This window comes from Ascidia mentula, chromosome 3 (genome assembly GCF_947561715.1).
Source record: "Ascidia mentula chromosome 3, kaAscMent1.1, whole genome shotgun sequence".
Lineage (NCBI taxonomy): Eukaryota > Metazoa > Chordata > Ascidiacea > Phlebobranchia > Ascidiidae > Ascidia > Ascidia mentula.
The window spans coordinates 12010472-12035648 of NC_138568.1; the positions used below are offsets into that span (position 1 = coordinate 12010472).

Below are 25177 nucleotides of genomic sequence, written 5' to 3' on the forward strand. Positions count from 1 at the left end.
CAGTGGAAAACGCTGATACTCCAGTTTTGCGTTTGCGGTTGCACAACGTATGTAACTATGCGATTTCAGCACTTGTCCATTTTGCAGTATATGACTTTTCGATAAAAAATAGTTTTTTTTCTGTACAAGCTTTATTATACAGTGGAAAACGCTGATACTCCAGTACTGAGTTTGCGGTTGCACAACGTATGTAACTATGCGATTTCAGCACTTGTCCATTTTGCAGTATATGACTTTTCGATAAAAAATATTTTTTTCATTACAAGCTTTATTATACAGTGGAAAAGGCTGATACTCCAGTATTGCGTTTGCGGTTGCACAACGTATGTAACTATGCGCTTTCAGCACTTGTCCATATTGCAGTATATGACTTTTCGATAAAAAATATTTTTTTTCATTACAAGCTTTATTATGAAGTGGAAAACGCTGGTACTCCAGTATTGCTTTTGCGGTTGCACAACGTATGTAACCATGCGATTTCAGCACTTGTCCATTTTGCAGTATATGACTTTTCGGTAAAAAATATTTTTTTTTAGTACAAGCTTTATTATACAGTGGAAAACGCTGGTACTCCAGTATTGCTTGTGCGGTTGCACAACGTATGTAACTATGCGATTTCAGCACTTGTCCATTTTGCAGTATATGACTTTTCGATAAAAAATAGTTTTTTTTCTGTACAAGCTTTATTATACAGTGGAAAACGCTGATACTCGAGTACTGAGTTTGCGGTTGCACAACGTATGTAACTATGCGATTTCAGCACTTGTCCATTTTGCAGTATATGACTTTTCGATAAAAAATATTTTTTTTCAGTACAAGCTTTATTATACAGTGGAAAACGCTGATACTCCAGTATTGCGTTTGCGGTTGCACAACGTATGTAACTATGCGCTTTCAGCACTTGTCCATATTGCAGTATATGACTTTTCGATAAAAAATACTTTTTTTCATTACAAGCTTTATTATACAGTGGAAAACGCTGGTACTCCAGTATTGCTTTTGCGGTTGCACAACGTATGTAACTATGCAATTTCAGCACTTGTCCATTTTGCAGTATATGACTTTTCGTGGAAAAATATTTTTTTTCATCACAAGCTTTATTATACAGTGGAAAACGCTGATACTCCAGTATTGCGTTTGCGGTTGCACAACGTATGTAACTATGCGCTTTCAGCACTTGTCCATATTGCAGTATATGACTTTTCGGTAAAAAATATTTTTTTTCATTACAAGCTTTATTATACAGTGGAAAACGCTGGTACTCCAGTATTGCTTTTGCGGTTGCACAACGTATGTAACTATGCGATTTCAGCACTTGTCCATTTTGCAGTAATGACTTTTCGATAAAAAATATTTTTTTTCATTACAAGCTTTATTATACAGTGGAAAAGGCTTATACTCCAGTATTGCGTTTGCGGTTGCACAACGTATGTAACTATGCGATTTCAGCACTTGTCCATTTTGCAGTATACGACTTTTCGGTAAAAAATATTTTTTTTTAGTACAAGCTTTATTATACAGTGGAAAACGCTGGTACTCCAGTATTGCTTTTGCGGTTGCACAACGTATGTAATCATGCGATTTCAGCACTTGTCCATTTTGCAGTATATGACTTTTCGATAAAAAATAGTTTTTTTTCTGTACAAGCTTTATTATACAGTGGAAAACGCTGATACTCCAGTACTGAGTTTGCGGTTGCACAACGTATGTAACCATGCGATTTCAGCACTTGTCCATTTTGCAGTATATGACTTTTCGATATAAATAGTTTTTTTTCAGTACAAGCTTTATTACACAGTGGAAAACGCTGATACTCCAGTACTGAGTTTGCGGTTGCACAACGTATGTAACCATGCGATTTCAGCACTTGTCCATTTTGCAGTATATGACTTTTCGATAAAAAATAGTTTTTTTTCTGTACAAGCTTTATTATACAGTGGAAAACGCTGATACTCCAGTACTGAGTTTGCGGTTGCACAACGTATGTAACTATGCGATTTCAGCACTTGTCCATTTTGCAGTATATGACTTTTCGATATAAAATATTTTTTTTCAGTACAAGCTTTATTATACAGTGGAAAACGCTGATACTCCAGTACTGAGTTTGCGGTTGCACAACGTATGTAACCATGCGATTTCAGCACTTGTCCATTTTGCAGTATACGACTTTTCGGTAAAAAATATTTTTTTTTAGTACAAGCTTTATTATACAGTGGAAAACGCTAGTACTCCAGTATTGCTTTTGCGGTTGCACAACGTATGTAACTATGCGATTTCAGCACTTGTCCATTTTGCAGTATATGACTTTTCGATAAAAAATAGTTTTTTTTCTGTACAAGCTTTATTATACAGTGGGAAACGCTTATACTCCAGTACTGAGTTTGCGGTTGCACAACGTATGTAACTATGCGATTTCAGCACTTGTCCATTTTGCAGTATATGACTTTTCGATAAAAAATATTTTTTTTCAGTACAAGCTTTATTATACAGTGGAAAACGCTGATACTCCAGTATTGCGTTTGCGGTTGCACAACGTATGTAACTATGCGATTTCAGCACTTGTCCATTTTGCAGTATATGACTTTTCGATAAAAAATATTTTTTTTCAGTACAAGCTTTATTATACAGTGGAAAACGCTGATACTCCAGTTTTGCGTTTGCGGTTGCACAACGTATGTAACGATGCGCTTTCAGCACTTGTCCATTTTGCAGTATATGACTTTTCGATAAAAAATATTTTTTTTCAGTACAAGCTTTATTATGCAGTGGAAAACGCTGATACTCCAGTTTTGCGTTTGCGGTTGCACAACGTATGTAACTATGCGCTTTCAGCACTTGTCCATTATGCAGTATATGACTTTTCGAAAAAAAATATTTTTTTTTAGTACAAGCTTTATTATACAGTGGAAAAAGCTGATACTCCAGTATTGCGTTTGCGGTTGCACAACGTATGTAACTATGCGATTTCAGCACTTGTCCATTTTGCAGTATACGACTTTTCGGTAAAAAATATTTTTTTTTAGTACAAGCTTTATTATACAGTGGAAAACGCTGGTACTCCAGTATTGCTTTTGCGGTTGCACAACGTATGTAATCATGCGATTTCAGCACTTGTCCATTTTGCAGTATATGACTTTTCGATAAAAAATAGTTTTTTTTCTGTACAAGCTTTATTATACAGTGGAAAACGCTGATACTCCAGTACTGAGTTTGCGGTTGCACAACGTATGTAACCATGCGATTTCAGCACTTGTCCATTTTGCAGTATACGACTTTTCGGTAAAAAATATTTTTTTTTAGTACAAGCTTTATTATACAGTGGAAAACGCTAGTACTCCAGTATTGCTTTTGCGGTTGCACAACGTATGTAACTATGCGATTTCAGCACTTGTCCATTTTGCAGTATATGACTTTTCGATAAAAAATAGTTTTTTTTCTGTACAAGCTTTATTATACAGTGGGAAACGCTGATAATCCAGTACTGAGTTTGCGGTTGCACAACGTATGTAACTATGCGATTTCAGCACTTGTCCATTTTGCAGTATATGACTTTTCGATAAAAAATATTTTTTTTCAGTACAAGCTTTATTATACAGTGGAAAAGGCTGATACTCCAGTACTGAGTTTGCGGTTGCACAACGTATGTAACTATGCGATTTCAGCACTTGTCCATTTTGCAGTATATGACTTTTCGATAAAAAATATTTTTTTTCAGTACAAGCTTTATTATACAGTGGAAAACGCTGATACTCCAGTACTGAGTTTGCGGTTGCACAACGTATGTAACTATGCGATTTCAGCACTTGTCCATTTTGCAGTATATGACTTTTCGATAAAAAATATTTTTTTCATTACAAGCTTTATTATACAGTGGAAAAGGCTGATACTCCAGTACTGCGTTTGCGGTTGCACAACGTATGTAACTATGCGCTTTCAGCACTTGTCCATATTGCAGTATATGACTTTTCGATAAAAAAAATTTTTTTTCATTACAAGCTTTATTATGAAGTGAAAAACGCTGGTACTCCAGTATTGCTTTTGCGGTTGCACAACGTATGTAACCATGCGATTTCAGCACTTGTCCATTTTGCAGTATATGACTTTTCGGTAAAAAATATTTTTTTTTAGTACAAGCTTTATTATACAGTGGAAAACGCTGGTACTCCAGTATTGCTTTTGCGGTTGCACAACGTATGTAACTATGCGATTTCAGCACTTGTCCATTTTGCAGTAATGACTTTTCGAAAAAAATATTTTTTTTCATTACAAGCTTTATTATACAGTGGAAAAGGCTGATACTCCAGTATTGCGTTTGCGGTTGCACAACGTATGTAACTATGCGATTTCAGCACTTGTCCATTTTGCAGTATACGACTTTTCGGTAAAAAATATTTTTTTTTAGTACAAGCTTTATTATACAGTGGAAAACGCTGGTACTCCAGTATTGCTTTTGCGGTTGCACAACGTATGTAATCATGCGATTTCAGCACTTGTCCATTTTGCAGTATATGACTTTTCGATAAAAAATAGTTTTTTTTCTGTACAAGCTTTATTATACAGTGGAAAACGCTGATACTCCAGTACTGAGTTTGCGGTTGCACAACGTATGTAACCATGCGATTTCAGCACTTGTCCATTTTGCAGTATATGACTTTTCGATATAAAATATTTTTTTTCAGTACAAGCTTTATTATACAGTGGAAAACGCTGATACTCCAGTACTGAGTTTGCGGTTGCACAACGTATGTAACTATGCGCTTTCAGCACTTGTCCATTTTGCAGTATATGACTTTTCGATAAAAAATATTTTTTTTCAGTACAAGCTTTATTATACAGTGGAAAACGCTGATACTCCAGTACTGAGTTTGCGGTTGCACAACGTATGTAACCATGCGATTTCAGCACTTGTCCATTTTGCAGTATACGACTATTCGGTAAAAAATTTTTTTTTTTTTAGTACAAGCTTTATTATACAGTGGAAAACGCTGATACTCCAGTATTGCGTTTGCGGTTGCACAACGTATGTAACTATACGCTTTCAGCACTTGTCCATTTTGCAGTATACGACTTTTCGGTAAAAAATATTTTTTTTTAGTACAAGCTTTATTATACAGTGGAAAACGCTAGTACTCCAGTATTGCTTTAGCGGTTGCACAACGTATGTAACTATGCGATTTCAGCACTTGTCCATTTTGCAGTATATGACTTTTCGATAAAAAATAGTTTTTTTTCAGTACAAGCTTTATTATACAGTGGGAAACGCTGATACTCCAGTACTGAGTTTGCGGTTGCACAACGTATGTAACTATGCGATTTCAGCACTTGTCCATTTTGCAGTATATGACTTTTCGATAAAAAATATTTTTTTTCAGTACAAGCTTTATTATACAATGGAAAACGCTGATATTCCAGTATTGCGTTTGCGGTTGCACAACGTATGTAACTATGCGATTTCAGCACTTGTCCATTTTGCAGTATATGACTTTTCGATAAAAAATATTTTTTTTCAGTACAAGCTTTATTATACAGTGGAAAACGCTGATACTCCAGTATTGCGTTTGCGGTTGCACAACGTATGTAACTATGCGCTTTCAGCACTTGTCCATTTTGCAGTATATGACTTTTCGATAAAAAATATTTTTTTTCAGTACAAGCTTTATTATACAGTGGAAAACGCTGATACTCCAGTTTTGCGTTTGCGGTTGCACAACGTATGTAACTATGCGCTTTCAGCACTTGTCCATTTTGCAGTATATGACTTTTCGAAAAAAAATATTTTTTTTTAGTACAAGCTTTATTATACAGTGGAAAAGGCTGATACTCCAGTATTGCGTTTGCGGTTGCACAACGTATGTAACTATGCGATTTCAGCACTTGTCCATTTTGCAGTATACGACTTTTCGGTAAAAAATATTTTTTTTTAGTACAAGCTTTATTATACAGTGGAAAACGCTGGTACTCCAGTATTGCTTTTGCGGTTGCACAACGTATGTAATCATGCGATTTCAGCACTTGTCCATTTTGCAGTATATGACTTTTCGATAAAAAATAGTTTTTTTTCTGTACAAGCTTTATTTTTCAGTGGAAAACGCTGATACTCCAGTACTGAGTTTGCGGTTGCACAACGTATGTAACCATGCGATTTCAGCACTTGTCCATTTTGCAGTATATGACTTTTCGATATAAAATATTTTTTTTCAGTACAAGCTTTATTATACAGTGGAAAACGCTGATACTCCAGTACTGAGTTTGCGGTTGCACAACGTATGTAACCATGCGATTTCAGCACTTGTCCATTTTGCAGTATACGACTTTTCGGTAAAAAATATTTTTTTTTAGTACAAGCTTTATTATACAGTGGAAAACGCTAGTACTCCAGTATTGCTTTTGCGGTTGCCCAACGTATGTAACTATGCGATTTCAGCACTTGTCCATTTTGCAGTATATGACTTTTCGATAAAAAATAGTTTTTTTTCTGTACAAGCTTTATTATACAGTGGGAAACGCTGATACTCCAGTACTGAGTTTGCGGTTGCACAACGTATGTAACTATGCGATTTCAGCACTTGTCCATTTTGCAGTATATGACTTTTCGATAAAAAATATTTTTTTTCAGTACAAGCTTTATTATACAGTGGAAAACGCTGATACTCCAGTATTGCGTTTGCGGTTGCACAACGTATGCAACTATGCGCTTTCAGCACTTGTCCATATTGCAGTATATGACTTTTCGATAAAAAATACTTTTTTTCAGTACAAGCTTTATTACACAGGGGAAAACGCTGATACTCCAGTATTGCGTTTGAGTTTGCACAACGTATGTAACTATGCGCTTTCAGCACTTGTCCATTTTGCAGTATATGACTTTTCGATAAAAAATATTTTTTTTCAGTACAAGCTTTATTATACAGTGGAAAACGCTGATACTCCAGTTTTGCGTTTGCGGTTGCACAACGTATGTAACTATGCGCTTTCAGCACTTGTCCATTTTGCAGTATATGACTTTTCGAAAAAAAATATTTTTTTTTAGTACAAGCTTTATTATACAGTGGAAAACGCTGATACTCCAGTACTGAGTTTGCGGTTGCACAACGTATGTAACCATGCGATTTCAGCACTTGTCCATTTTGCAGTATACGACTTTTCAGTAAAAAATATTTTTTTTTAGTACAAGCTTTATAATACAGTGGAAAACGCTGGTACTCCAGTATTGCTTTTGCGGTTGCACAACGTATGTAACTATGCGATTTCAGCACCTGTCCATTTTGCAGTATATGACTTTTCGATAAAAAATAGTTTTTTTTCTGTACAAGCTTTATTATACAGTGGAAAACGCTGATACTCCAGTACTGAGTTTGCGGTTGCACAACGTATGTAACTATGCGATTTCAGCACTTGTCCATTTTGCAGTATATGACTTTTCGATAAAAAATATTTTTTTTCATTACAAGCTTTATTATACAGTGGAAAAGGCTGATACTCCAGTATTGCGTTTGCGGTTGCACAACGTATGTAACTATGCGCTTTCAGCACTTGTCTATATTGCAGTATATGACTTTTCGATAAAAAATATTTTTTTTCATTACAAGCTTTATTATGAAGTGGAAAACGCTGGTACTCCAGTATTGCTTTTGCGGTTGCACAACGTATGTAACTATGCGATTTCAGCACTTGTCCATTTTGCAGTATATGACTTTTCGATAAAAAATATTTTTTTTCAGTACAAGCTTTATTATACAGTGGAAAACGCTGATACTCCAGTACTGAGTTTGCGGTTGCACAACGTATGTAACCATGCGATTTCAGCACTTGTCCATTTTGCAGTATATGACTTTTCGGTAAAAAATATTTTTTTTTAGTGCAAGCTTTATTATACAGTGGAAAACGCTGATACTCCAGTATTGCGTTTGCGGTTGCGCAACGTATGTAACTATGCGCTTTCAGCACTTGTCCATTTTGCAGTATATGACTTTTCGATAAAAAATATTTTTCTTCAGTACAAGCTTTATTATGCAGTGGAAAACGCTGATACTCCAGTACTGAGTTTGCGGTTGCACAACGTATGTAACCATGCGATTTCAGCACTTGTCCATTTTGCAGTATACGACTTTTCGGTAAAAAATATTTTTTTTCAGTACAAGCTTTATTATACAGTGGAAAACGCTGACACTCCAGTTTTGCGTTTGCGGTTGCACAACGTATGTAACTATGCGATTTCAGCACTTGCCCATTTTGCAGTATATGACTTTTCGATAAAAAATAGTTTTTTTTCTGTACAAGCTTTATTATACAGTGGAAAACGCTGATACTCCAGTACTGAGTTTGCGGTTGCACAACGTATGTAACTATGCGATTTCAGCACTTGTCCATTTTGCAGTATATGACTTTTCGATAAAAAATATTTTTTTTCAGTACAAGCTTTATTATACAGTGGAAAACGCTGATACTCCAGTTTTGCGTTTGCGGTTGCACAACGTATGTAACTATGCGCTTTCAGCACTTGTCCATTTTGCAGTATATGACTTTTCGATAAAAAATATTTTTTTTCAGTACAAGCTTTATTATACAGTGGAAAACGCTGATACTCCAGTTTTGCGTTTGCGGTTGCACAACGTATGTAACTATGCGCTTTCAGCACTTGTCCATTTTGCAGTATATGACTTTTCGATAAAAAATATTTTTTTTCAGTACAAGCTTTATTATACAGTGGAAAACGCTGATACTCCAGGTTTTTACATTAAAAGGCCACTAGTTTACCGCAAAAATGACACATACAAAATATACATGCCACGTTGTGAAAACTTGTGGATTGAGTTGGATCTGAAACAAAATAATCAAAACAAAACCATTATAATTGGAGTAATATATCGCCACCCAGATCAATCTATATCACCCTTCACATCACAATTGGAAAACACCTTGCATAAACTGAACAAAAACAACACATTATTTTATATTCTCGGAGACTTAAACATAGACCTTTTAAAAAACACTCCTCAAATACAAGAATATACATTAATGTTAACAGCACTTAACAGCACAATAATAATCGACAAAGCATCTCACATTGCCCCTTCACAGAAACAATCCTGTTTAGATCACATTTACACTAACAACACCAAAAATGTTATCACATCCGGTTTAGTTACTTTTGATATATCAGACCACTTGCCAATATTTGCTATTACACACAACCTACAACCAACAGACTCACCACACCCCAAAGTAATACGAAATTACTCAAAGTTTGATGCAGACAAATTTTTGCTCACCATTTCAAACAAAGCAAGCACCATCTGGAATCAAACTGATATAAGCCAGAAAATGGTAACTTTTATCCAAATTTTTCAAAGTGCTGTAGAAGAGCAGGCCCCATATACAACTTTATCAACCAGGCGCAAGGCAAATCCTTGGCTTACCAAAGGTATCCTGAAATCAATAAAACATAAAAATAAACTTTACAAAAAATACATCCAACAAAAAATCAATGCAATGAAATACAAATCATATTCAAGCAAGCTAAAATCAACCATACGAGCAGCAAAGAGAAACTACTACAAAGTCATGTTTGAACACAACAAATCAAGTCCAAAACAAACATGGAAACTTATCAATAAAGTAACTACAAACAACATCAAAGGGAAAACACACATATCACAAATTACTACAACAAATGGTACAGTGACAAATGACCCATTGATCATGGCAAATACGTTCAATACTTTTTTCACCAGCATTGGAAAAGATATGGCGCTTCTTGTCCCCCCAACATCTAAATCACCAGCAGAATACCTCACAAATGGCCCGTCATCATCATTCTTTTTTTACACCATAGAAATAAATGAAGTTTTCAATACTATTGTACAGTTAGATTCAAGTAAATCACCTGGTCCCTATGACATGCCCATAAAACTAGTAAAACTAGCAGCACCAGTCATCTCTCCAATTCTTTGCATGTTGTTTAATTGTTGCATTCAAACAGCAAGTTACCCAAGTTGCCTTAAACTGTCTCAAATATCACCATTGTTCAAGGGCGGGGACCAAAAAAATGTCAACAACTACAGACCGATATCGCTTATACCAGTTTTTGCCAAAATTTTTGAAATAATTATACACAAAAGAGTTACCGAGTACTTAACAAAATTTGACCTTCTGACCAAATTTCAAAATGGATTTAGGCCTGGCCATTCCACAGATTTGACAGTCGCACAAATTTATGAGCATATAGCTAATTCCACAGATCACAAAGAAAAAACATGCGCAATTTTCCTGGATTTATCAAAGGCATTTGATACCGTCAACCACGAAATCATCCTGCAAAAATTGGAGTTTTATGGATTCCGGGGAAAAATTAAAAGCTTTTTTGAAAACTACCTCACTGGCAGGCAACAATACACAAAAATTTGCAATTCCCGCTCCAATGTCTGTAACGTGGAATGTGGTGTGCCCCAGGGATCTCCTCTAGGACCACTTCTGTTTCTCATTTATGTAAATGATTTGCCTTGCGCCTCCTCATTCTGCACAAGATTATTCGCAGATGACACATGTCTCATCAAGTCGTGCAAAAATGTAAGGGATTTAGAAAAGGCTGCAAATATCGAACTAGACAAGGTTAATACATGGCTCAATTCGAACAAACTAACAGTTAACTGCAAAAAAACCACATTCATGCTCTTCGCAAACAGCAAAAAGACAAACAATACTGATTTTACCCTTAAGATTAATGACACCACACTAGAGCAAGTCAAGACCACAAAGTACCTTGGTGTACATATTGATGATACACTGTCATGGGCCCCACATGTTAACTCAACCTGCAAAAAAATTGCAAAAAGCGTTGCAATTCTTTACAAGCTGAAGCACATCATAGGACAGTGTACATTACAAACAGTGTATCACGCACTTGTTCATTCGCATTTGTCTTATGGCCTTTTGGCGTGGGGTTTTGTTTGCCCATCATTGTTACATCCAGTGGTGGTCCTGCAAAATAGAGCGCTTCGCATAATAACAAACAGTCCCTTTCGCACCCACACCTATCAACTGTACATTAAAGCACAAATTCTTCCAGTCAATCTACAGCACAAGCTGCAACTTGGTAAATTTGCTTACAATTACAAAAATCATCGTCTACCCGCAGCCTTTAAGGACTACTTTACCCCATTAGCAAACATTCACACCCACATAACACGATGTCAAACCACACATCAATATTATCTCCCACGTGTTTTCACTGAACTAGGTAAAAAAACTATAAAATACCAAGGCGCAGAAATATGGAATAACATCCCGCAAAACATTAAAAGCTTTAGCTTAAAAGGGTTTCTTAAAGCACTAAAATTACACTTTCTTCACTTATATGCCAATGCTGCACAGCTGTAGAGATGACCACGTGCGATGTAAACACCCGCAGGAATGTTTTGATGCGATAGGGCGCAATTTAGCAAAAAATCACAACGTCACTTCACCGCCGGCCTAATTGGTAATTGCCCTTGACATATGCAAATGGTAAAATTCACAACGATTCATTCTTATTTATATTGTATCTTTTAGTTTTGTAACATGCGCAATACTTACTGATTGTCTTTTCTCTGTTTCGTGTTATTTTTGTACTTCTTTGTTTATTGTAATGCAGAATGATTGTTGATTAAATGTTCCTTGCCTCATCAATGTCATTGCGTACAACCGCGTAAATCTTTTGCAACCTCGAAACAACCCAGGGGCGGTTTCAAATAACCAATTGAGGTTTCTACCGTCCCTTCATCTAATCCCAACCGGATCATTCATTGTGTTTTACTGTTCCGCATTTTATTTTCGCGGATTATGATGTAAATAAACTGAATTGAATTGAATTTGCGTTTGCGGTTGCACAACGTATGTAACTATGCGCTTTCAGCACTTGTCCATTTTGCAGTATATGACTTTTCGAAAAAAAATATTTTTTTTTAGTACAAGCTTTATTATACAGTGGAAAACGCTGATACTCCAGTACTGAGTTTGCGGTTGCACAACGTATGTAACCATGCGATTTCAGCACTTGTCCATTTTGCAGTATACGACTTTTCAGTAAAAAATATTTTTTTTTAGTACAAGCTTTATAATACAGTGGAAAACGCTGGTACTCCAGTATTGCTTTTGCGGTTGCACAACGTATGTAACTATGCGATTTCAGCACTTGTCCATTTTGCAGTATATGACTTTTCGATAAAAAATAGTTTTTTTTCTGTACAAGCTTTATTATACAGTGGAAAACGCTGATACTCCAGTACTGAGTTTGCGGTTGCACAACGTATGTAACTATGCGATTTCAGCACTTGTCCATTTTGCAGTATATGACTTTTCGATAAAAAATATTTTTTTTCATTACAAGCTTTATTATACAGTGGAAAAGGCTGATACTCCAGTTTTGCGTTTGCGGTTGCACAACGTATGTAACCATGCGATTTCAGCACTTGTCCATTTTGCAGTATACGACTTTTCGGTAAAAAATATTTTTTTTTAGTACAAGCTTTATTATACAGTGGAAAACGCTAGTACTCCAGTATTGCTTTTGCGGTTGCACAACGTATGTAACTATGCGATTTCAGCACTTGTCCATTTTGCAGTATATGACTTTTCGATAAAAAATAGTTTTTTTTCTGTACAAGCTTTATTATACAGTGGGAAACGCTGATACTCCAGTACTGAGTTTGCGGTTGCACAACGTATGTAACTATGCGATTTCAGCACTTGTCCATTTTGCAGTATATGACTTTTCGATAAAAAATATTTTTTTTCAGTACAAGCTTTATTATACAGTGGAAAACGCTGATACTCCAGTATTGCGTTTGCGGTTGCACAACGTATGTAACTATGCGATTTCAGCACTTGTCCATTTTGCAGTATATGACTTTTCGATAAAAAATATTTTTTTTCAGTACAAGCTTTATTATACAGTGGAAAACGCTGATACTCCAGTTTTCCGTTTGCGGTTGCACAACGTATGTAACTATGAGCTTTCAGCACTTGTCCATTTTGCAGTATATGACTTTTCGATAAAAAATATTTTTTTTCAGTACAAGCTTTATTATACAGTGGAAAACGCTGATACTCCAGTTTTGCGTTTGCGGTTGCACAACGTATGTAACTATGCGCTTTCAGCACTTGTCCATTTTGCAGTATATGACTTTTCGATAAAAAATATTTTTTTTTAGTACAAGCTTTATTATACAGTGGAAAAGGCTGATACTCCAGTATTGCGTTTGCGGTTGCACAACGTATGTAACTATGCGATTTCAGCACTTGTCCATTTTGCAGTATACGACTTTTCGGTAAAAAATATTTTTTTTTAGTACAAGCTTTATTATACAGTGGAAAACGCTAGTACTCCAGTATTGCTTTTGCGGTTGCACAACGTATGTAACTATGCGATTTCAGCACTTGTCCATTTTGCAATTCAATTCAATTCAATTCAGTTTATTTACATCATAATCCGCGAAAATAAAATGCGGAACAGTAAAACACAATGAATGATCCAGTTGGGATTAGATGAAGGGACGGTAGAAACCTCAATTGGTTATTTGAAACCGCCCCTGGGTTGTTTCGAGGTTGCAAAAGATTTACGCGGTTGTACGCAATGACATTGATGAGGCAAGGAACATTTAATCAACAATCATTCTGCATTACATAAACAAAGAAGTACAAAAATAACACGAACAGAGAAAAGACAATCAGTAAGTATTGCGCATGTTACAAAACTAAAAGATACAATATAAATAAGAATGAATCGTTGTGAATTTTACCATTTGCATATGTCAAGGGCAATTACCAATTAGGCCGGCGGTGAAGTGACGTTGTGATTTTTTGCTAAATTGCGCCCTATCGCATCAAAACATTCCTGCGGGTGTTTACATCGCACGTGGTCATCTCTACAGCTGTGCAGCATTGGCATATAAGTGAAGAAAGTGTAATTTTAGTGCTTTAAGAAACCCTTTTAAGCTAAAGCTTTTAATGTTTTGCGGGATGTTATTCCATATTTCTGCGCCTTGGTATTTTATAGTTTTTTTACCTAGTTCAGTGAAAACACGTGGGAGATAATATTGATGTGTGGTTTGACATCGTGTTATGTGGGTGTGAATGTTTGCTAATGGGGTAAAGTAGTCCTTAAAGGCTGCGGGTAGACGATGATTTTTGTAATTGTAAGCAAATTTACCAAGTTGCAGCTTGTGCTGTAGATTGACTGGAAGAATTTGTGCTTTAATGTACAGTTGATAGGTGTGGGTGCGAAAGGGACTGTTTGTTATTATGCGAAGCGCTCTATTTTGCAGGACCACCACTGGATGTAACAATGATGGGCAAACAAAACCCCACGCCAAAAGGCCATAAGACAAATGCGAATGAACAAGTGCGTGATACACTGTTTGTAATGTACACTGTCCTATGATGTGCTTCAGCTTGTAAAGAATTGCAACGCTTTTTGCAATTTTTTTGCAGGTTGAGTTAACATGTGGGGCCCATGACAGTGTATCATCAATATGTACACCAAGGTACTTTGTGGTCTTGACTTGCTCTAGTGTGGTGTCATTAATCTTAAGGGTAAAATCCGTATTGTTTGTCTTTTTGCTGTTTGCGAAGAGCATGAATGTGGTTTTTTTGCAGTTAACTGTTAGTTTGTTCGAATTAAGCCATGTATTAACCTTATCTAGTTCGATATTTGCAGCCTTTTCTAAATCCCTTACATTTTTGCACGACTTGATGAGACATGTGTCATCTGCGAATAATCTTGTGCAGAATGAGGAGGCGCAAGGCAAATCATTTACATAAATGAGAAACAGAAGTGGTCCTAGAGGAGATCCCTGGGGCACACCACATTCCACGTTACAGACATTGGAGCGGGAATTGCAAATTTTAGTGTATTGTTGCCTGCCAGTGAGGTAGTTTTCAAAAAAGCTTTTAATTTTTCCCCGGAATCCATAAAACTCCAATTTTTGCAGGATGATTTCGTGGTTGACGGTATCAAATGCCTTTGATAAATCCAGGAAAATTGCGCATGTTTTTTCTTTGTGATCTGTGGAATTAGCTATATGCTCATAAATTTGTGCGACTGTCAAATCTGTGGAATGGCCAGGCCTAAATCCATTTTGAAATTTGGTCAGAAGGTCAAATTTTGTTAAGTACTCGGTAACTCTTTTGTGTATAATTATTTCAAAAATTTTGGCAAAAACTGGTATAAGCAATATCGGTCTGTAGTTGTTGACATTTTTTTGGTCCCCGCCCTTGAACAATGGTGATATTTGAGACAGTTTAAGGCAACTTGGGTAACTTGCTGTTTGAATGCAACAATTAAACAACATGCAAAGAATTGGAGAGATGACTGGTGCTGCTAGTTTTACTAGTTTTATGGGCATGTCATAGGGACCAGGTGATTTACTTGAATCTAACTGTACAATAGTATTGAAAACTTCATTTATTTCTATGGTGTAAAAAAAGAATGATGATGACGGGCCATTTGTGAGGTATTCTGCTGGTGATTTAGATGTTGGGGGGACAAGAAGCGCCATATCTTTTCCAATGCTGGTGAAAAAAGTATTGAACGTATTTGCCATGATCAATGGGTCATTTGTCACTGTACCATTTGTTGTAGTAATTTGTGATATGTGTGTTTTCCCTTTGATGTTGTTTGTAGTTACTTTATTGATAAGTTTCCATGTTTGTTTTGGACTTGATTTGTTGTGTTCAAACATGACTTTGTAGTAGTTTCTCTTTGCTGCTCGTATAGTTGATTTTAGCTTGCTTGAATATGATTTGTATTTCATTGCATTGATTTTTTGTTGGATGTATTTTTTGTAAAGTTTATTTTTATGTTTTATTGATTTCAGGATACCTTTGGTAAGCCAAGGATTTGCCTTGCGCCTGGTTGATAAAGTTGTATATGGGGCCTGCTCTTCTACAGCACTTTGAAAAATTTGGATAAAAGTTGCCATTTGCTGGCTTATATCAGTTTGATTCCAGATGGTGCTTGCTTTGTTTGAAATGGTGAGCAAAAATTTGTCTGCATCAAACTTTGAGTAATTTCGTATTACTTTGGGGTGTGGTGAGTCTGTTGGTTGTAGGTTGTGTGTAATAGCAAATATTGGCAAGTGGTCTGATATATCAAAAGTAACTAAACCGGATGTGATAACATTTTTGGTGTTGTTAGTGTAAATGTGATCTAAACAGGATTGTTTCTGTGAAGGGGCAGTGTGAGATGCTTTGTCGATTATTATTGTGCTGTTAAGTGCTGTTAACATTAATGTATATTCTTGTATTTGAGGAGTGTTTTTTAAAAGGTCTATGTTTAAGTCTCCGAGAATATAAAATAATGTGTTGTTTTTGTTCAGTTTATGCAAGGTGTTTTCCAATTGTGATGTGAAGGGTGATATAGATTGATCTGGGTGGCGATATATTACTCCAATTATAATGGTTTTGTTTTGATTATTTTGTTTCAGATCCAACTCAATCCACAAGTTTTCACAACGTGGCATGTATATTTTGTATGTGTCATTTTTGCGGTAAACTAGTGGCCTTTTAATGTAAAAACCAACGCCACCCGCATTTGTCAAGGAGTTTTCCCCCAAAAAGTCATAACCATTCAAAGTAGTATTGGTTGCAGTACTATTTTTTAGCCTTGTTTCAGAAATGCCAATTATATGGGGTAATTCGATGCACATGTTGGTGAATGTTTCAAGTGTGTCTAGGTTGTGTGGTAAGCTCCTTACATTGAAATGTGTCACACAAAAATCTTTTTGGCCTATACACTGTGATGTTTTTACAAATTCTTGCATAGAGTAATATTTACAAGGACTCGTATTTGTAGTCATATTGGTGGTTTTTTATCTAAAATAATATGCAAATATAACAACATTGATTGTTTTATAGCTCAAAGACATCCTTGGGATTGTATAGTAACAATTCAGTTGGATTCAGTACCTCTTTCGATGTTTGGAATCTTGAATTTCTTGAGATCATCTTCATTTTTTATCCAAATTGCTGAAGTTCCTTCATCCTTTTTTAACAGTGTTGATCCATTTTTCGTCCAGATAAATTTGTATCCTTCATTTCTTTTGAACGCAAGGCAAGTATTGAAGATTTTCCTGTTTATTTTTGTTAGACTTTCATTGATGTATATTTTTGTAGCTTGATGGTCCATGTTTATCTTGTGTAGCTTTTTTCTATTCATGTACAGGTCATCACGTGTTTTTCTTGACAAAAATTTTGCAATAATTGTGGGCGGTTGTTGTGTGTTGCTTTGGCGTGATGGCAAACGGTGCGAAATGCTGATGTCATTTTTTGTGATGTTAATACCAGTTTTTTTTGCCACAGAGACCACAATCTCATCCGTGCACTCTTCCTTGTTGTAGGGAATGCCTTTAATTTCGAGGCAATCTCTTCGACCATATTGCTCAAGTTCATTGAGTTGTCCCGAGTATGAAGCTATGCTAGTTTTCAAGTGTTTTATGTCTTCTTTAAGTTTGATATTTTCTTTCTTTGTTATTTTTAGTTCCTCTTCAGTGTGATTTAGTCTTTTTTCAATTGCATCAAATTTTTTTGAAAGAAAATTTTGGCTTTCCCGGATTGATTGAAGTTCTGTTAGAAGTAGACCAAATTTCTCAGTGACCTGAGCCTTGTTTTGCTGCAGTTGATCAAAGACATGGTCCAATTTTGCGGTGAGGGTGAGACCAGACATCTTTTTTGGAGAATATTTTGACATTTCCTTGTAACATCAGGTCATCAGCAGCCTTATTCTAATGCCTAGGCTAGTACCTTATTCAAATAGAATCGACTTTTCGATAAAAAATAGTTTTTTTTCTGTACAAGCTTTATTATACAGTGGGAAACGCTGATAATCCAGTACTGAGTTTGCGGTTGCACAACGTATGTAACTATGCGATTTCAGCACTTGTCCATTTTGCAGTATATGACTTTTCGATAAAAAATAGTTTTTTTTCTGTACAAGCTTTATTATACAGTGGGAAACGCTGATAATCCAGTACTGAGTTTGCGGTTGCACAACGTATGTAACTATGCGATTTCAGCACTTGTCCATTTTGCAGTATATGACTTTTCGATAAAAAATATTTTTTTTCAGTACAAGCTTTATTATACAGTGGAAAAGGCTGATACTCCAGTACTGAGTTTGCGGTTGCACAACGTATGTAACTATGCGATTTCAGCACTTGTCCATTTTGCAGTATATGACTTTTCGATAAAAAATAGTTTTTTTTCTGTACAAGCTTTATTATACAGTGGAAAACGCTGATACTCCAGAAATGAGTTATGGTTGCACAACGTATGTAACTATGCGATTTCAGCACTTGTCCATTTTGCAGTATATGACTTTTCGATAAAAAATATTTTTTTTTAGTACAAGCTTTATTATACAGTGGAAAACGCTGATACTCCAGTATTGCGTTTGCGGTTGCACAACGTATGTAACTATGCGCTTTCAGCACTTGTCCATTTTGCAGTATATGACTTTTCGATAAAAAATATTTTTTTTCAGTACAAGCTTTATTATACAGTGGAAAACGCTGATACTCCAGTACTGAGTTTGCGGTTGCACAACGTATGTAACTATGCGCTTTCAGCACTTGTCCATTTTGCAGTATATGACTTTTCGATAAAAAATATTTTTCTTCAGTACAAGCTTTATTATGCATTGGAAAACGCTGATACTCCAGTACTGAGTTTGCGGTTGCACAACGTATTTAACCATGCGATTTCAGCACTTGTCCATTTTGCAGTATACGACTTTTCGGTAAAAAACTATTTTTTTTCAGTACAAGCTTTATTATACAGTGGAAAACGCTGATACTCCAGTTTTGCGTTTGCGGTTGCACAACGTATGTAACTATGCGATTTCAGCACTTGTCCATTTTGCAGTATATGACTTTTCGATAAAAAATAGTTTTTTTTCTGTACAAGCTTTATTATACAGTGGAAAACGCTGATACTCCAGTACTGAGTTTGCGGTTGCACAACGTATGTAACTATGCGATTTCAGCACTTGTCCATTTTGCAGTATATGACTTTTCGATAAAAAATATTTTTTTCATTACAAGCTTTATTATACAGTGGAAAAGGCTGATACTCCAGTATTGCGTTTGCGGTTGCACAACGTATGTAACTATGCGCTTTCAGCACTTGTCCATATTGCAGTATATGACTTTTCGATAAAAAATATTTTTTTTCATTACAAGCTTTATTATGAAGTGGAAAACGCTGGTACTCCAGTATTGCTTTTGCGGTTGCACAACGTATGTAACCATGCGATTTCAGCACTTGTCCATTTTGCAGTATATGACTTTTCGGTAAAAAATATTTTTTTTTAGTACAAGCTTTATTATATAGTGGAAAACGCTGGTACTCCAGTATTGCTTTTGCGGTTGCACAACGTATGTAACTATGCGATTTCAGCACTTGTCCATTTTGCAGTATATGACTTTTCGATAAAAAATAGTTTTTTTTCTGTACAAGCTTTATTATACAGTGGAAAACGCTGATACTCCAGTACTGAGTTTGCGGTTGCACAACGTATGTAACTATGCGATTTCAGCACTTGTCCATTTTGCAGTATATGACTTTTCGATAAAAAATATTTTTTTTTAGTACAAGCTTTATTATACAGTGGAAAACGCTGATACTCCAGTATTGCGTTTGCGGTTGCACAACGTATGTAACTATGCGCTTTCAGCACTTGTCCATTTTGCAGTATATGACTTTTCGATAAAAAATATTTTTTTTCAGTACAAGCTTTATTATACAGTGGAAAACGCTGATACTCCAGTACTGAGTTTGCGGTTGCACAACGTATGTAACTATGCGCTTTCAGCACTTGTCCATTTTGCAGTATATGACTTTTCGATAAAAAATATTTTTCTTCAGTACAAGCTTTATTATGCATTGGAAAACGCTGATACTCCAGTACTGAGTTTGCGGTTGCACAACGTATGTAACCATGCGATTTCAGCACTTGTCCATTTTGCAGTATACGACTTTTCGGTAAAAAACTATTTTTTTTCAGTACAAGCTTTATTATGCAGTGGAAAACGCTGATACTCCAGTTTTGCGCTTGCGGTTGCACAACGTATGTAACTATGCGATTTCAGCACTTGTCCATTTTGCAGTATATGACTTTTCGATAAAAAATAGTTTTTTTTCTGTACAAGCTTTATTATACAGTGGAAAACGCTGATACTCCAGTACTGAGTTTGCGGTTGCACAACGTATGTAACTATGCGATTTCAGCACTTGTCCATTTTGCAGTATATGACTTTTCGATAAAAAATATTTTTTTCATTACAAGCTTTATTATACAGTGGAAAAGGCTGATACTCCAGTATTGCGTTTGCGGTTGCACAACGTATGTAACTATGCGCTTTCAGCACTTGTCCATATTGCAGTATATGACTTTTCGATAAAAAATATTTTTTTTCATTACAAGCTTTATTATGAAGTGGAAAACGCTGGTACTCCAGTATTGCTTTTGCGGTTGCACAACGTATGTAACCATGCGATTTCAGCACTTGTCCATTTTGCAGTATATGACTTTTCGATAAAAAATATTTTTCTTCTGTACAAGCTTTATTATGCATTGGAAAACGCTGATACTCCAGTACTGAGTTTGCGGTTGCACAACGTATGTAACCATGCGATTTCAGCACTTGTCCATTTTGCAGTATACGACTTTTCGGTAAAAAACTATTTTTTTTCAGTACAAGCTTTATTATACAGTGGAAAACGCTGATACTCCAGTTTTGCGTTTGCGGTTGCACAACGTATGTAACTATGCGATTTCAGCACTTGTCCATTTTGCAGTATATGACTTTTCGATAAAAAATAGTTTTTTTTCTGTACAAGCTTTATTATACAGTGGAAAACGCTGATACTCCAGTACTGAGTTTGCGGTTGCACAACGTATGTAACTATGCGATTTCAGCACTTGTCCATTTTGCAGTATATGACTTTTCGATAAAAAATATTTTTTTCATTACAAGCTTTATTATACAGTGGAAAAGGCTGATACTCCAGTATTGCGTTTGCGGTTGCACAACGTATGTAACTATGCGCTTTCAGCACTTGTCCATATTGCAGTATATGACTTTTCGATAAAAAATATTTTTTTTCATTACAAGCTTTATTATGAAGTGGAAAACGCTGGTACTCCAGTATTGCTTTTGCGGTTGCACAACGTATGTAACCATGCGATTTCAGCACTTGTCCATTTTGCAGTATATGACTTTTCGGTAAAAAATATTTTTTTTTAGTATAAGCTTTATTATACAGTGGAAAACGCTGGTACTCCAGTATTGCTTTTGCGGTTGCACAACGTATGTAACTATGCGATTTCAGCACTTGTCCATTTTGCAGTATATGACTTTTCGATAAAAAATAGTTTTTTTTCTGTACAAGCTTTATTATACAGTGGAAAACGCTGATACTCCAGTACTGAGTTTGCGGTTGCACAACGTATGTAACTATGCGATTTCAGCACTTGTCCATTTTGCAGTATATGACTTTTCGATAAAAAATATTTTTTTTTAGTACAAGCTTTATTATACAGTGGAAAACGCTGATACTCCAGTATTGCGTTTGCGGTTGCACAACGTATGTAAATATGCGCTTTCAGCACTTGTCCATTTTGCAGTATATGACTTTTCGATAAAAAATATTTTTTTTCAGTACAAGCTTTATTATACAGTGGAAAACGCTGATACTCCAGTACTGAGTTTGCGGTTGCACAACGTATGTAACTATGCGATTTCAGCACTTGTCCATTTTGCAGTATATGACTTTTCGATAAAAAATATTTTTCTTCAGTACAAGCTTTATTATGCATTGGAAAACGCTGATACTCCAGTACTGAGTTTGCGGTTGCACAACGTATGTAACCATGCGATTTCAGCACTTGTCCATTTTGCAGTATACGACTTTTCGGTAAAAAACTATTTTTTTTCAGTACAAGCTTTATTATACAGTGGAAAACGCTGATACTCCAGTTTTGCGTTTGCGGTTGCACAACGTATGTAACTATGCGATTTCAGCACTTGTCCATTTTGCAGTATATGACTTTTCGATAAAAAATAGTTTTTTTTCTGTACAAGCTTTATTATACAGTGGAAAACGCTGATACTCCAGTACTGAGTTTGCGGTTGCACAACGTATGTAACTATGCGATTTCAGCACTTGTCCATTTTGCAGTATATGACTTTTCGATAAAAAATAGTTTTTTCATTACAAGCTTTATTATACAGTGGAAAAGGCTGATACTCCAGTATTGCGTTTGCGGTTGCACAACGTATGTAACTATGCGCTTTCAGCACTCGTCCATATTGCAGTATATGACTTTTCGATAAAAAATATTTTTTTTCATTACAAGCTTTATTATGAAGTGGAAAACGCTGGTACTCCAGTATTGCTTTTGCGGTTGCACAACGTATGTAACCATGCGATTTCAGCACCTGTCCATTTTGCAGTATATGACTTTTCGGTAAAAAATATTTTTTTTTAGTACAAGCTTTATTATACAGTGGAAAACGCTGGTACTCCAGTATTGCTTTTGCGGTTGCACAACGTATGTAACTATGCGATTTCAGCACTTGTCCATTTTGCAGTATATGACTTTTCGATAAAAAATAGTTTTTTTTCTGTACAAGCTTTATTATACAGTGGAAAACGCTGATACTCCAGTACTGAGTTTGCGGTTGCACAACGTATGTAACTATGCGATTTCAGCACTTGTCCATTTTGCAGTATATGACTTTTCGATAAAAAATATTTTTTTTCAGTACAAGCTTTATTATACAGTGGAAAACGCTGATACTCCAGTATTGCGTTTGCGGTTGCACAACGTATGTAACTATGCGCTTTCAGCACTTGTCCATATTGCAGTATATGACTTTTCGATAAAAAATACTTTTTTTCATTACAAGCTTTATTATACAGTGGAAAACGCTGGTACTCCAGTATTGCTTTTGCGGTTGCACAACGTATGTAACTATGCAATTTCAGCACTTGTCCATTTTGCAGTATATGACTTTTCGTGGAAAAATATTTTTTTTCATCACAAGCTTTATTATACAGTGGAAAACGCTGATACTCCAGTATTGCGTTTGCGGTTGCGCAACGTATGTAACTATGCGCTTTCAGCACTTGTCCATATTGCAGTATATGACTTTTCGGTAAAAAATATTTTTTTTCATTACAAGCTTTATTATACAGTGGAAAACGCTGGTACTCCAGTATTGCTTTTGCGGTTGCACAACGTATGTAACTATGCGATTTCAGCACTTGTCCATTTTGCAGTATATGACTTTTCGATAAAAAATATTTTTTTTCAGTACAAGCTTTATTATACAGTGGAAAACGCTGATACTCCAGTTTTGCGTTTGCGGTTGCACAACGTATGTAACTATGCGCTTTCAGCACTTGTCCATTTTGCAGTATATGACTTTTCGAAAAAAAATATTTTTTTTTAGTACAAGCTTTATTATACAGTGGAAAAGGCTGATACTCCAGTATTGCGTTTGCGGTTGCACAACGTATGTAACTATGCGATTTCAGCACTTGTCCATTTTGCAGTATATGACTTTTCGATAAAAAATATTTTTTTTTAGTACAAGCTTTATTATACAGTGGAAAAGGCTGATACTCCAGTATTGCGTTTGCGGTTGCACAACGTATGTAACTATGCGATTTCAGCACTTGTCCATTTTGCAGTATATGACTTTTCGATAAAAAATATTTTTTTTTAGTACAAGCTTTATTACACAGTGGAAAACGCTCGTACTCCAGTATTGCTTTTGCGGTTGCACAACGTATGTAACTATGCGATTTCAGCACTTGTCCATTTTTCAGTATATGACTTTTCGATAAAAAATAGTTTTTTTTCTGTACAAGCTTTATTATACAGTGGGAAACGCTGATAATCCAGTACTGAGTTTGCGGTTGCACAACGTATGTAACTATGCGATTTCAGCACTTGTCCATTTTGCAGTATATGACTTTTCGATAAAAAATATTTTTTTTCAGTACAAGCTTTATTATACAGTGGAAAAGGCTGATACTCCAGTACTGAGTTTGCGGTTGCACAACGTGTGTAACTATGCGATTTCAGCACTTGTCCATTTTGCAGTATATGACTTTTCGATAAAAAATAGTTTTTTTTCTGTACAAGCTTTATTATACAGTGGAAAACGCTGATACTCCAGTACTGAGTTTGCGGTTGCACAACGTATGTAACTATGCGATTTCAGCACTTGTCCATTTTGCAGTATATGACTTTTCGATAAAAAATATTTTTTTTTAGTACAAGCTTTATTATACAGTGGAAAACGCTGATACTCCAGTACTGAGTTTGCGGTTGCACAACGTATGTAACTATGCGATTTCAGCACTTGTCCATTTTGCAGTATATGACTTTTCGATAAAAAATATTTTTTTCATTACAAGCTTTATTATACAGTGGAAAAGGCTGATACTCCAGTATTGCGTTTGCGGTTGCACAACGTATGTAACTATGCGCTTTCAGCACTTGTCCATATTGCAGTATATGACTTTTCGATAAAAAATATTTTTTTTCATTACAAGCTTTATTATGAAGTGGAAAACGCTGGTACTCCAGTATTGCTTTTGCGGTTGCACAACGTATGTAACCATGCGATTTCAGCACTTGTCCATTTTGCAGTATATGACTTTTCGATAAAAAATATTTTTCTTCTGTACAAGCTTTATTATGCATTGGAAAACGCTGATACTCCAGTACTGAGTTTGCGGTTGCACAACGTATGTAACCATGCGATTTCAGCACTTGTCCATTTTGCAGTATACGACTTTTCGGTAAAAAACTATTTTTTTTCAGTACAAGCTTTATTATACAGTGGAAAACGCTGATACTCCAGTTTTGCGTTTGCGGTTGCACAACGTATGTAACTATGCGATTTCAGCACTTGTCCATTTTGCAGTATATGACTTTTCGATAAAAAATAGTTTTTTTTCTGTACAAGCTTTATTATACAGTGGAAAACGCTGATACTCCAGTACTGAGTTTGCGGTTGCACAACGTATGTAACTATGCGATTTCAGCACTTGTCCATTTTGCAGTATATGACTTTTCGATAAAAAATATTTTTTTCATTACAAGCTTTATTATACAGTGGAAAAG

At 35.6% G+C, this 25177-nt stretch overlaps 1 long non-coding RNA gene across 1 annotated transcript; it reads left to right on the forward strand.

Annotated features, from left to right (window-relative positions):
- Positions 1–13813: 13813 nt before the first annotated feature.
- On the forward strand, positions 13814–14983 carry LOC145895226 (uncharacterized). Its single transcript, XR_014401604.1, has 3 exons — positions 13814–14380; positions 14470–14522; positions 14767–14983. It is a non-coding gene; the product is annotated as an uncharacterized LOC145895226 (long non-coding RNA).
- The last annotated feature ends 10194 nt before the right edge of the window (positions 14984–25177 follow it).